Source organism: Pelobates fuscus, chromosome 1 (genome assembly GCF_036172605.1).
Source record: "Pelobates fuscus isolate aPelFus1 chromosome 1, aPelFus1.pri, whole genome shotgun sequence".
Classification (NCBI taxonomy): domain Eukaryota; kingdom Metazoa; phylum Chordata; class Amphibia; order Anura; family Pelobatidae; genus Pelobates; species Pelobates fuscus.
The window spans coordinates 116,682,338-116,698,480 of NC_086317.1; positions in this window are offsets into that span (position 1 = coordinate 116,682,338).

The following is a 16,143-nucleotide window of genomic DNA, read 5'->3' on the forward strand; positions in this document are numbered from 1 at the left end:
ATGAAGGTTCCAAATCAAAAGGGGTAGCCATTCTTATAAATGCACATATACCCTTCACGTACATGTCACACCAATCGATCGCAGATGGCAGGCTTCTGGTAGTCAAGGGAAAGATAGGGAACACAGTAGTGACTCTCGCCAACCTATACCTCCCCAACAACAAGCAATGCACACACTCCCGCAAATACCTTACTGCAGTAGACAAAGTCACGGAAGGGATCCTTATTTTAGGGGGAGATTTCAACATTTCAATAGATTCTGACTTAGACACAACCTCCAAATACACCAAGTACAATGCAACCTCCAGGTCCAGAATTGTCCAACTCCTAGACGAGCATCATCTCTTCGACTGCTGGCGTGTGACACACCCCACCTCCCGGGACTATTCCTTTTTCTCAGCGGTTAAACAAACCTACTCGAGATTAGACATGCTTTTTCTCCAACATAGACACCTGCACCTCATACAATCCTGTGAATATGGCCCTATAACATGGTCGGACCATGGCCCCCTCTCCATGACAATCCAGATACCAAACTTGATCCCATCAAGATCACAATGGAAACTTAATGATACATTACTCAACGACCCGACCCACGTAACCTCATTACAAGAGACACTTACTAAGTATTTTGAAGAAAACTGCACCCCGGCAGTATCACCCACGGTTATCTGGGAGGCCCACAAAGCTGTAATACGGGGACACATAATCGCCCTAGCTTCCCGACAAAAGAAAGCGAGGGAGGCTCAGATTACATCCCTCACGACAGACATCAGAAACCTAGAACGCACCCACAAACACCACTTACGCCTAGATACCTACAAAGAACTAGTAGACAAGCGCTCCTCTCTCCAGACACTACTGAACGCAAAAGTCCAGAAATCACTCTTTTACTCCAAACATAAATATTACACCCAGAGCGGAAAATGTGGCCGCATGCTAGCCAGGGCGATACAAAAAGAGAGGCAACAATCATACATAACCCACATCAAAAACTCTAATGGGACTGTGACTCACCTATTGCCAGACATAATGAAAGAATTCCACTCCTACTATACTAACCTATACAATCTCAGGCCCCAGCCACCAGACCCAGAGGACATCCAAAACTTTCTCACTCAGAGATTAGCACAAACGATTCCACCCAACGCCAGACAAATACTAGACTCCCCAATTACACCCGAGGAATTCTCACTAATCACAAGACAGTTGCCGTTAGGAAAAAGTCCGGGGCCTGATGGCTTCTCGGCCAAATACTTTAAAACATTTTCCGCAACCCTGAACAAACCGTTTCTACAGGCTTTTAATTCCTTAAACCATGGCCACACCCTACCACGAGAAACACTTGAAGCTCATATCACACTCATACCCAAACCAGGCAAAGACCCAAAGGAATGTGGCAGCTACAGGCCCATCTCCCTAATAAACGTTGACCTAAAAATCTTTACAAAGATATTGGCGGTCCGTCTCAAGCCCTACCTGCAGGGCCTAGTCCACCCAGACCAATCAGGGTTCGTGCCAGGCCGAGAAGCCAAGACTAATACCACCAAAGTATTGAATCTCATATACCATGCACAGATGGAAAGGGACCCGAGCCTTATCCTCACGATTGACGCCGAAAAGGCGTTCGACAGGGTGGACTGGGCCCTGTTAAAGGCTACAATGCAGGCCATGGGCTTCGGGCCCAACTGGCTAGCTTGGCTCTCAGCCATTTACTCCAGACCGGGGGCTAAAATAAGGGTTAATGGCCAACTTACGGACACAGTTCACATCTCCAATGGGACACGACAGGGGTGCCCCCTTTCCCCCCTTCTGTTCATCCTGACACTAGAACCCTTCCTCCAGGGAATCAGAGACAACCCGAATATTCAAGGTATACAAATAGCGGACAGGGAGTATAAGGTCTCTGCTTTTGCAGACGACCTTTTATACACGATACGGAACCCCGAAACCTCACTACCTCACCTGCTACGGGAAATCGACCAGTATAACCTAGTGTCCAACTATAAAATGAACAGTAGCAAAAGTGAGATCCTGCCCTTAAGCATCCCAGAAGAGCTAGGGTCCCGACTTAAACAGACATACCCCTTCCACTGGCCACAGACCTCAGTAAGGTACCTAGGAATACAACTCACAAATACACTTAACAAAACATACGAACTCAACTTTCCCCCACTGTTAGCCAACATAGATAGGGATTTAAAAAATTGGAACAAACCCCAATTCAGTTGGCTATGCAGAGTACACATACTAAAAATGGCCATCCTACCAAAATTCCTATATGCACTACAAACACTGCCTATAAAAATACCAGCCGCTTTCTTTAAAACGGCAAAACACATCCTCTCCACCTTCCTATGGGCTGGTAAACGCCCGAGAACCCAATATACACAACTGACGAGACATAAGTCACACGGAGGCCTAGGAGTACCAGACATAGAGACATACCACAAGGCGGTGGTCCTCTCCAGAATCTATGATTGGACTAATGCCTATAACCAGAAACAATGGGTACAATTAGAAGCGACAAGCCTAAAAGTTCCCATTAGCACAATACCCTGGCATGAAACAGGTCTGACATTGATTAGACAAAACCACTCAGACCACCCAACAGTAATCCCCACGCTGAAATATTGGAACAATATCAAAAAACTTGAAAACATTGCCCCCTACCCCTCCCCACTATACCCAATAACTAACAACCCATATTTTGAACCGGGCCTCTCACAGCACGCCTACCGAAACTTTGGGAACCAACAAGAACAACTATGTCTAAAAGACGTAATCGATGCGGAGGGAATAGTCCCATTATCAAACCTAATCCAAACGCCCACACACACACCTATGCAATGCTACAATTATGCTCAGCTCTCGCATTTCCTACAAACGCACCAGTCACTCTCACAAGGTAATAGACCACTGTCCACATTCGAGCACAGGGCCCTCTTAGGGACAATGAAAAAGAAACACATCACCGTGTTCTATAAAACACTGCAGATGACCCTACATGCCCAACTCCCAGATTTCACAAAGTCCTGGGAAAAAGAACTAAAGTTTACATTAACAACTGACGAATGGGAAATGATATTTAAAAACACCTTTAAGTCCACTACTAACACTATTGCCCAAGAGAGCAATTATAAGCGCATTTCGAGATGGCATTTCACGCCAACCAGGTTACGCAACTTCTTCCCGAACACATCCAACCTCTGTTGGAGATGCAAAACGGATGTAGGGTCTCCGGGCCACATTTGGTGGTTCTGCCCCATAATTCAAACATACTGGAGCAAACTAACCACCATAATGACGCTTATAACGAAATATGCGGTTCCGCAAACCCCCGAGGTCCTCCTTTTCATGCTATATCCCACCCCCCTACCAAAATCTACACGCCTTCTGCTCCATCACCTGCTTACAGCAGCTAATGCCCTAATTCCTCTCAAATGGAAGCAAAACACACCTCCATCCATTAGGGAATGGATCAACAAGGTAGACTCCATCAGACAGATGGTGGAACTCTCTCATTCTATAGCGGGCACGTATGATGTATTCACGTACACCTGGGCACCATGGGATAAATATATCAAAGACTCGGCACTATCCCCTCTCCACGATACTTAGTCCACAGTAATAACTACGGGCGAGTTCGAAGAAGCTCCTTCCGGGCAGATGTCGCCTCTTAGAGTAACGTTATGGGTACCTCACTAAATGTATACTTACCGTTATCAATATTGTAACAGTGGTGTGTAAAAGGTTTGACATTCTTTAAATATGCAGATGTACATAAATGTCATTTCACCCCAGAATACTGTAATATGGTACTTGTTCTGCAATGTATTGACTCATTTATTAATTTATTGTAAAGTGCAAAATTGAATAATAAAAATTTTGAAAATTAAAAAAAAAAAAGAAAAAAAAAAGAAATACGCAATTATGTTTGTGAAAGAGGGATTTTCCTCATTATTTATTATTGTTTTAAGGTTAATCCAATAATGGATGCTTACTCATCTCTGTAATGTTGTTTTTATATTATGTTAAACCATACTTTGTTTAATTCCATGGTATTGTTCACCGAACTGTGAAATCTTAAATATCCTTATAATTAAAAAAAATATATACTTTCAAAAATAAATCACATGGTTAACTGAGTAACATTTAGCTGTTAGAAGTAGCTACTTGGCTTCATCATTTAACTCCAGTTATGATTTCATATTAGTGGCTCATGCTATATACTTAGTCCTGGACTGGTTATCCCATACTTGGCATTATAGCTTTACCTTATAGGAGATATTTAGTAGACATACTCTATCTATCTATCTACCTATCTATCTATCATCTATCTATCTATCTATCTATCTATCTAAGCAATTAATAAAGGATTGTCCCTAATACTGGCATAGGTTTTGGGAGGGTATTGTCTTACTATTTTAGTTTATTAAGATTGCCTTTAGTTGTCACATTTGGATTTTCATGTTTTCACTTTATTGTTGTTATATGCTCTATTGTAATAAAAGGGTTATTCATCATTCTCTGGTTTAGTTTTTTCGGAATATGTCTTATGTGTTTAAACTAAGGTTAGGCCGTTACTAGTTGGGTATTCCCGTGAGACCTTTCTCTTTCTCATTTATTCTTTAATATGTGTTTAACTTATAACACAATGTGAAACAACTACACAGATACATGAATGTATGTAGCGGGAAATGGGATGCAAATTAATGATAACAGGGCCTACCCCAAATCCCCCCAATAATGACAGACACCGAATTTGGATGAAACAGGCCACAGCATTTATTATACCACACAAACTGTAGGACTCATCCATCATTTATCAAACTTTATCATTTTAATTAGAATAAAGAGATAAATACATAAGTAAACCATAAATTAACATGTAATTATTAACACATAGTGCCCTAACTTTAACGTAACTAAATGTCCTTGCCAATTAAATTGACCATATGCCTATGCACAAAATTACCCCAGAGGGTTCTCGCCTCCCCCTCGTCCATCAAAATTCCCTTTTCTTTTCAATGCTTATCACCTGCCGGCTTCTAGCTTGGATGGCACGTCAAAGTCGGTAACGTAAAAGTTTACCCTACAGAGCAGGGGAGTTTGAGACCCGAACCTTGTCTATTTCCTGACACTCAATGCAACAGCCCCAAAACTGATTGGCAAGGACTCGCCCCCTGCCACAAACCCTGCTGTTTTAAGCCTAAAATCAGCAGGGGGCCCCACCCACAGCACCCAAGGCTTGTTCCACCGCTTCCTATATAGCAAGATTAAAAACGTCCAGCCCGACCTCCACAAGGTGAACCCCATCACCCCGAAAGAAATTCGCTTCATCCCGTTTGAACACCCTGTGGCAGACCAGAATCCCTTTAACACCCTTTAATATGTAGAATATTCCGAAAAAAATATATTTTATAATTAAAGTATATTGCTGTTCTTGTTTTTTACAAGGTTTTGATGTCTAGTTATTTATTCAAAAGGGCTAGATTTACCAGTAGGCAGAGTAGGAACTTGCTTGCAGGTAGATGCTGTGTTTTCAACACTTATTATGTATCTTTTTGGAGCTTAAATGGACTCGTAGGGAGAAATAAGGAGCATTGGCCAGTGTCCTCCATGGTCCAGTCTGCCTTTTATGCCTTATAACAGGGCTGCAGAAACTGTTAAAAAGGAAGTAAAGCTCAATGCTGTCCAAGCTCCTCCAGTATCTGTGTGTGAGGCTGGACAAGAAGTGGAATGGATGATTTTCCATCTGCCTACTAACAGACTCGCACAAATGCCTTGCAAGAGGAGCAGGGAGAGCAATAAGTGATGTACACTGTGTAACAGCTCCTGCAGCTGTACTATCACTCATGGAAGGTGATAAGACTCCACATGCCCTAAAAAAACCTTTTCTATACCCAAATTTAGCCCCTCGTAAAACCTTTTCCTTAGTCACAAATTTAAGAACTAAAAGTTTACATCTGAAAAAAAATCTTAATCCTAGGTAAAAACTGAACACCTTATGTTCCCCTATATTACATTTAACCCAACTCTTACTCTAAATAATCATAAACACCCCTAGTGCTAAAAATTATAATTGTAATCCCTCTTTGACTCTAAATCTAATAATACTTTTCACCTCTTTAACCACAAGTACAACACTGTCACACACATTGTGTAATCTAACACTGAACCCTCTGAAACCTTAAACCTTCCTTTCCTCAAACCACTTCTAACATTATCCTTAACCCTGCATGCATTTACACAGCTGCATATATTGACTTTACTCGCAGATTCTAAAAACACAATACATATATTGACTGTACTCGCAAATTCTAAAAACACAATACACACATACAAATATCCATATTCAGTTGTCAACCATAAATATATGCTTTTAGACGTTTGTATGCTTGCAATGTCTTGTTACACCTGTACCATGGTAAAATCCTAAGGTGCAACACAAAGGACTAAATGTTGACCTAGGCAGCCCCATGGTGAGAAAGGGGCCCAGGAACCATGAAGATGCTTGGCCCTATTTATCACACATCTGTGAAAAATGAAGGAGGAGCTCAAACAAGGTTGCTTAAGATGGCACTGTGAAATGTTAATCCTTCTCTGGTGCCACACAGGCTCTTTCTTCACACAGAATATTGCTTACACTGTTTAATAAATTATTGCAGACCATTCACAACTGCCTACACATGTATATGATGTAATGCAAATCTGAAAGCAGATGTGAAAGTGTATTTCTGTCACTGCACCTATTTATTTTTATTGTTATTTTATGTAACTAATTTACTCAAAAGGTACAGTAGCTTTGGAAAACGCAGTCAGTTCCAGATTTATAAATCTTTTAAACAGAGGCTAAAAGAACTTCAGCAGTGCCTTCAGTACCATTATATAGTAACGACCTCCAGAGTCCAAAGATTATAGCATGCTGCAGTCTATGTCTTCACATAAGTGAGTCATGTTGTAGCATTTCCATAAAATGTCTGTTAATATATATATTATTTGTTATGCTTAAAGTACATTCAGTGAATGTATGAAATATGCTGGGAAATTATTGATTTTATAGCAAGACAGTAGGCTCGTATCACGCATTAACTTTCTTTACTTAACTCCAGCAGCAAAGACATTTTTCAATAAAGTTTAGTGAATACAAGTAAAAAAACAAAACAAAAAACAGAGTAACTTAAATGAAACACTCGATAGCCAATCAGCATCCAGCATCATATAGTGAATGATTCCCAATATTCCACCTCTTTCTTTGCTGCTTGAGTAGAGATAAGTATCATATATTCACGTATGCTACTGTTTTCTATATGAATACTTTCTGATTTGGTTAAATATATTTGTATATGTGTTTATTTCTTTATGTTGTATGTTTTCTAAAGCAATTTTGTATATTTTTCTCATTATTTTTTGTTTAACCTCTTAAGGACCAAACTTCTGTAATAAAAGGGAATCATGACATGTCACACATGTCATGGGTCCTTAAGGGGTTAAATATATATATTTGGTTTATATACTCTGGTATTCGTGCCTTTTCATCCAAATTGAGTTTGTGGTTAGTCCGCATTTTTTTTTTTTTTCATACGAATTGTTACTATTCATTTATTTAGAATGACTCGTGTTCGGTAGATTTCTCGCAAATTTGTTTGTTTTTTTTATTCCTTTATTATGCTCACATTCGCTGTTTTTTTGTACGACCGTGTATTTCACTGTTTAGTTTAATTCGGCAGTTTTTCATGCGAACCGCTACATGTGCAATTTTAGTTAGTCCTTCATAAATTGATGACTTTTTTTATGGGCAGGAATTCCAGTTAGTTGGTTCTCAGCTAACTTTCCCGCCCACGTTACCTCAGCGCATCGTTTCTCCACAACTTTATTACTCTTTGTTGGTAATTATTATAACTTTTAAATTATTTGACTTTCCTGTCAGGATTTTACCTAATCTTTTGCAACATTATTTTTCTATTTACTAATAGTAATTACAAGTTACAATTTGTTGTAATATTGAACGATGAATTCTAAAGAAATCAGACAAACTCCTTCTCAGTAACCAAAACCTGGTACTACTCATGATTGTGAAATCTTCACTGAAGATTCTATACAAAATATTGTAGACTTATCCGTTCACAAATCAGTTTTATCTGCAATTTATACTACAATGTCTTCCATGCAGGAAGCAATTGCAAAGTATGTGGCTCAGGCCATAAACAATTCAAAAGACAAGTTAGAAACACTCTAAAATGTAGAGTACAAACTCCAGGAGCTGGCTAGTAACTAATGGCTAAAGTACTATGTATGGATAATCACAATATAATAAAATATGTGGGGTAAAATAGGTGAATAAAATAAGTAAAATTTAATATGTGCTGTGTCTTAAATGCTCAATATGTGCGATGTCCCTTTAAATGCAATAAGGGATCATGGATAAAAAAACAGATAAATGTAACGAGGAAATGAATAACGTGAGGTAGGAAGAAGAAGGAAAAAAGGGGGGATAAATACATATAAAGAGAAAAATAATGGAAAAAGAGGATAGAGATGTAAATGTTAAGAAATAAAATACGGTAAGAAAAATAAACTGAACTCCTGAATGAGTATGCAGCAAATATGAATAGAACAGGTATCTCAATCCCCAATATAGTGTGAGGTAGATGATGCTTGTTCCAAATAAAATACTTTGTAATATCAAAGATAAAAATATCTAAATGTTTAAGCAACACAGTACATGGAACTGTTTGTTAGCTTAGGCGATATACACAATGTATCGCTATAGACTGAAGCAATAAAAACTGGGTATAAAAAAATGCCAGTTTATTTCATAATTAAAAATATAAAAAAAAAAAAAAAAAAGGTGGTTAAAAATGCAAAAATACAGGTCAGAAATAGTTCATAAGTGCATTACCAGACTTGTATGAGTCAAATGACAGCAAGGACCTTCAAATTATTTCAAATTATTTGAGGATGGATTTGGATTGAGTTGACAGATGATTTGTATTCCGGCTGCCGGTGAGGACGGCGTTGGTCTGAGTGCACGTCCCGAACAGGAGCCTCACTTCGGGAGACGTGCAGAACAGACAATTCCGGTTACAGTTGCTACCAAAGGTCCTGCGAGAAAGAATGAACTACTGTTGGTTAACGCGGTCTGCTTCTGTATTCTGCTGTGAAGATCTGTCTTACGCGTTTCTGCTGTGAAGATCTGTCTTACGCGTTTACGTGACGTCTCGAAATTGTCTGCTTAATCCTGTTTGGAGGTTTGTTGTTCTTATCCTTGGAGTTTACTCTACTAGATACTTATTCTAGATTTGCAGCTCGAAAGAGGAAGAATATTGGGGATCATTCACTATATAGACTATGCCGGATGCTGATTGGCTACTGAATGTTCCATTTCAGTTAATCTGTTATTTTTTGTTTTTTTTACTTAACTTTATTGAAAAAAATTCTTTGCTGCTGGAGTTAAGTAAAGAAAGTTAATGCATAATACTCGCCTCCTGTCTTTAATAAAATCTATATTTTCTGACGTCAAGACTAGGAAAATTTTGATTTAAAACCAAGGCCTAAATTTTATATTTTTTCACTTTTGAAGTGATCACTGTCTGTTAATAACAAATTTCAGCTGATTTATCTACAAGATTTAAGATAATGGTTACTTTGTTAGATAAATTATTTGTAACATTTTTCAAACAGATTGTGATCTTAGGAAAATCTTATCCAGAAATACTAAATAGATGCACAAGTAAGTTAGCAATCCTTATATATATATATATATATATATATATATATATATATATATATATATATATATATATATATATATATATATATATATATATATATATATATATATATATATGTATGTATATATATATATATATATATATATATATATCATTATTCATTTTCACAAGTATCTTGTTTTTATACATTTATAGTTAACATCCCTTTTTCCAAATGTATAGATTGCATCATAAACAAATGAACATATTACATTCTCATAACCATACAAAAAGGATAATTGACTGGCCATTACATCTGTATCTTTCAATGTCATATCATAGAAGTTCTCTATTTGTCTTAATATCCCTTGCACATACAACAATGCTTTTTTTATGGACAGAGCTTTTGAAGCTGACTGTGCTCATTATTCTTGCGAAATAAGAAAGAGATCACTAGAACATTAGCACAAAAGGTTTCTATATATCTTTTAAAGTGCCTGGCACCTGTAACATATTCATCCTCACCTTGCGGTATCTGCGCTCAGTGGCCATGCGTCAGTGTACCTGACTCCTGCAACATGCTGATGGCCTCTGGCCGCTGCGGATCCACGCCTCATTATAGCCCCACGTCCGCCCATGATGAGAACGACGTCAATGTGCATATGATGTCACGCGGGAGACGCGCGTGCACATTCTGGGGTCAAAAGCCGATTTCGACCAATCAGTTTGTAAAAGGCTTATTTAAACACATTTTTACTTCTCCTCATTGCCCTGTCATAGTTTCCTTTAGTGGTTGTCTGGTGGTTAGTGGTTGTCTGGTTTCCCTGCCTTTTGGCTTTCCCTCATTGTTGTGTCCCATTCTGTGTCCCCGACCTCGGTAAGTATTCTGACTATTCTTTGGTATGTTAAGTCCAGCCATTCTAAGGCCTGGTAAGACGTTACCTTTTAGTCCTAGGTGTGATACAGTTCTATGTGCTGGATCAAATAGTGGTCCTGATAGCACCAGCATTATAGTCAGAGGGCACTTTCTTGTAATATTAATTCACAAAAAGATCCTGGTGTTCAAATAGCTGAGTAGAATAAGCGTTTGTTCCAAATCAGTAAAGGCTTAACAGAACTTTTATGATGGCATGATACAATTTGTAAGATGGTAGCCCACGAGTCAATGGGCTTCAATCTTAGTAGACAAAACCACATATTTTAGGATGATATGAAGGAAAATGCAATACTAGTAAGCCTTACTGAAATTAAATTACTGAGACCTTTTAGAGAGAAATATAAAAGGGATAGTAAATGAATGCCCCTTCTGCGTACGTACATCATAATAAACATAATGCATCATAATGCATCATAATAAACAAGGTCCAAAGAAAAAAAGAGATATACAATTTGACCAAATATTATGGTTAATAATTGTAAAAAGAAAAACATTTAACACAAGTCAAGGTATCAATAAAAATTTTGGTAAATAGAAAACAAAACAAAGTGTTACAACAAATACATTAAGCCCCACAAAACATGAGAGTAGGGATTAAAACTGCCATAAAATCCACACAGTAAAACTGAATAAACAAGTAAAAATGACAATATAGAAAGCACTCTATAATAAACATCAAGCCTTAAGCCCTTCACCGGATTAAGAATACATCTAACTGGAGTGCACCAAATCCTATTACCGAAGTCAGTAGTAGATCCACTTTGGAACGGTATATGCCAAACCAAGTCTTTCAAATCATTTCCAGGTAAATAATTAGAACTTCTGCTGAGGTCCCACAATTAGAAGGTAAATCTTGGGTATTCAAGTAACTCACAGGGCCCATCAGCAATTTATATTACAGATATTATAATTATTATTATTATTATTATTATTATTATTATTATTATTATTATTATTATTATTATTACACTCTCCCCTGCTCAGCTCCCTTGCATGCAGCACAGTGATGCCGGAGGCCGGACTATGACGTCACTCCGGCCCCGGCATCACTAAGAGGCGCTCAAGGTGTTTGAGCAGGAAGACCACTGCTCCCTCGCTGCCTGCACTGTATGCCCACATGGCAGCCGCTCAGCCCAGCAGCCCCACTGGACCCCAGGGGACCACACGCCAGCCACTCAGCCCAGCAGCCCTACTGGACCCCAGGGACCACATGCCAGCCGCTCGGCCCCGCAGCCTCACTGGACCCCAGGGAATTAGAGACTCCATGCCAGCACTCGCAAAGGTAGGGAGGTTGGGTAGATTGAAATTGTAGACAACCCAAGGTATTGCAAATGGGGTATGTCCAGTCATTTTTAGTAGCCACTTAGTCGCAAACACTGGGCAAATATTTGTTTTTTGCTTTTTTCACACAAAAACAAATATGAATGCTAACTTTGGCCAGTGTTTGTGACCAAGTGGCTACTAAAATGACTGGACATACCCCACTTGCAATACCTAAGGTTGTGTACTTTTGCAAATGGTATGCCATCATGGGGGTTATTCTCATTCCTGGGCTACCACATGGTCTCAAAGGTAACATACTAATCTGGCAAATTTTAATGTGAAAAAAATGAAAAATGGAATGTGCTATATTTGACCCTGTAACTTTCTCAAACACTGTAAAATCTGTTAATGGGGGGTACTGCTTTACTCGTGAGACTTTACTGAATACAAACGTGCATTTTATTGCAGTAAAAGCGAACAGTATTATGACATTTACAACTAAAATATCAGGCGGAACTATAGAATCTTTTTAAAAATCTTAATTTCTCACAGTTTTTTTTATTTTATTCATAATAAGTTATGTTTCATATATAAATAGTTCATGAGAAATAAAGCACTGTTTCTCCTGAATAAAATGATATATAATAAGTGTGGGTGCATTTAATATGAAAGAGGTGAATTACGGTTGAACAGACATATAGCGCACATTCCAGTTTTTGTTTACATTTTGTTTTGATCAGAACGTGTACTATTGACTCTTTCTTTCCTGAAGGGGTTAATTATGGTGGGTTTTGTTTTCTTATTAGAACAAATTAGTTAAGGTATAAGAGTGACTGTGTATGGTGTAAAGTAACACAACTTTATTCAGCAAAATTAGGTTAGTGATTGGTGGATCACTGCTGTAAAGTATAAACACTAAGAAACACTGCAAAATGCTTACTCTGGCACAGCTCACATTAGACTTAACAATCAAATATTTATTTCTTACCTGCAAACAGTTAAATCAAAAACTTAAAAACCAAGTGCATTCTGGCATGCTAGTCTCACACAAGAGTCAATAGGGTTCAATCAGACTCAGTTCAGTTGCTATAGCAGCTTTTGGATGTGAGCCCAGGACTGGCACAAAGTGGAGTCATTTTATTTATTAGGTCCCTGTATTAATGTTTAGAAAAATATACGTAAAGTGATTGGGTTCCCAATAAATGGGATCTCAAGTGTGTCCACAGAATCTAATATAGGGGTTAACCCTTAGATATATAACCAAATATGAAGACTGTAGGTAGTCCCAAGCCCAAATAAGCTCAGGAGCACCAAGAAAATATTCTCTGGGTCTATCTTTGCTGGACAAAAATAAAAAACACCTTTATTATAGGGTATATACGTTCCCCCCAAAAATAAAGAAAACTTATAAGAAATACTGACACATCTAATAAAGAGTGATAGATAAAAAGTGGGGGAACTAGGAGTGTATGTATGAGATCGGAGTGAGTAGTTCAATCCTTGTAAACATATAGTAAAAGGTTCCTTTAAGTCTCCTTATAGTCAATATGAGAGGTAAGCTATACCTACTACTGAGAGGTAAGCTATACTTACTACTGAGAGTGTAGACTAGGAACGCTATATGAAAACAGGATAAATAATATCTTATGGATGGAGCGATTACTTAGTCTTGTATAAGATTGCAAATTGATATATAGTTACAGACATCGAAGTCATGGACAAAGTATCAATTGTGTGTACCCAGGAGTATCAACATCCTATGTGGTATACTGCTGTATCTTATAAATAGTCAACTTGAATGGGATATCTAAGATGCACTTCCTAAGAGAGAGGCTAATTGCCCCAATATGCTAGTGCCCTGTAGAATAAAGCGACTTACTAATGAATGGTACAAGCTTGCTAGACATAGAAAATAACTAGAGCGTGCTATTTTATCCAGAATGGATCCCTTAACAGTATTCTGTAGCGTAGTTTTAGAACAGGTAGTAAATAGAAAGCTCAAGTGGAGTATCTAGAACGCACTGTCTAGGACGGAGCTAATGACCCCAGAACCACTTCTCGCCTGTAGTCTATTATTACTTGCTGACTTGCTTAACAGAAATATGTCACAGATATAGATCTCCCTCAGACAGATCACTCCCAGTATTTCTATAGTGTAGCTTAAAGACCAGATTCAATTATAATAGCCGCAGATGTTGCTGTTGCTAAGGTTATTCAAAAGTAGCTGCCAACATTGTAACAGAGTGACTGAGCAAACTCATCCTGATCATACTGACTGTCGTACACTATAAGCGCCCAACTGATATGTCTAGGATAAAGGGTTAACTCAGATAGATCACTCCAAACATTTCTGTAGTGTAGCTTAAAGACCCGTTGTGATAATGGTAACCACGGGTACTACTGTAGCTGACACTATTCAGGAGTAGCTGCTAAAGTTGTCACAGATAGCCTAAACAGAGATACCCAGACCGTGCAGACTATTACACACTAACAGCTCCAAACAGATATTCCATAAACTCCTATAGCTCTCATCTGTCTCCCCCCACCAAGTGAACACACAAAGTGCCGGTGATTAGTTTAAAAGCATAACCTAACGCACGTTTCGGCGCTATGCAAGCGCCTTTTTCAAAGGTAAAAATGACACTGCCGCTGACTCGGTTATATATCACAATACCTTAGTCGGGTGTCCAATCGCAGGGCACCACCCATTAGCATCTCTCGCGCCGAAATTACGATGGGCGGTCCAGGTCTCTTAGCTCTGCCCCTCTGCATCATCGTGGGGGCGTGTGTTAACGCGAGTGCATATGTGGTAGTCACATACATCCAAATGTGATTACCAGGGAATGTCAGGGATTACAGATGACTCTATTATCTATATAGCTATATAATTGGTGGACATAATGTATAATATGAATCCCAAGGAAACAACCACATGCGCATTTATTAACACTGAAAAGTGTGATGTGTTACAAAGGCATGAAATCCTGGTCATTAACTTTTAAAGAGATATATACAGTAAGTTCCATTTAAGGACATACAGTAAGTCCTATATATAGTAAGTTTTAATAAGAAAGATAGTGTCAACACTGGGTAATAAAGCACTAAACAGTGCCTGCTATTCTTCAGTTGCACTCATATTTTTAACTTGCCTTATATATAAAAGGTCTCATTACATCCCCTGCATCTCTGTGATATATATGCCCTGGAGTGGTATCGCGATGTGTCACAATTTATGTTAGCATTATGTGAAAGTTATACCCCTATTGTATCATTGGTGTTAGGTAAATAAATAGTCCCAAGTAGACAAACTCTTATATATTTACATATTTACATGGATTACTTTGGATAAGTTAGCCAATGAAGGGAGTAAATGTAAACCCTTCATTGAGTCCTTTTGGTGATAAAGTATCCAATTTGTGGATCCAGTAGCATTCCCTTCTTTTGAGTGCCTGGTCCAAGTCTCCTCCTCTCCTACCCATCTGGACCTTTTCGATGCCCGCAAATTTGATACAACGGGGTGTATCCGTATGTTGGGACCTAATATGTCTGGCGACTGGAGTGTCTCTATTTGACGTCACGGAGTGGACGTGTTCCATTATTCGCTTCTTGAATGGACGGATAGTTTTTCCCACATATTTTATGCCACATTTACATGTTAGTAAATAGACCATGCCAGACGTATTGCAGTTAAAAAACTGCTTTATGGGAATTGTGGTGGTGTCAGCTGAATCTGTGATTGTCTTAGATCCTTTAGCAATAAAAGTGCACGCCACACATCTCCCACATTGATATGTGCCCTGTACCTTGATCCAATTTTTAGATGTATTCTTAGATGTAGAAAGGTGACTGGGTACTAGCATGTCTTTAATGTTTCTCCCTCTTCTGGCCGTAATAGACACTCGAGGGGAAATAGTGTCCTTTAAGTGTGGATCTTGTGTCAACAAGGGCCAGAATCGATTTAGGATCCGTTTTGCTTCTTCCCAGCCTGCATCATAGTTGGCTATACATCTAATTTGTTTGTCGGCATCAGGTTTAGTATTATGCAAGAGGGTTTCTCGGTCACTGTCCAATGCCCTTTGGTATGCTTGCTTTAAGCATCTAATTGGGTATCCTTTTTCCCTAAATCTTTGTCTTAGTTCTCCGGCTTTGATCTTAAAATCATCAGTGGATGAGCAGTTTCTTCTTAACCTGAGATATTGTCCCACTGGAATACCCCTTTTGAGGGGGA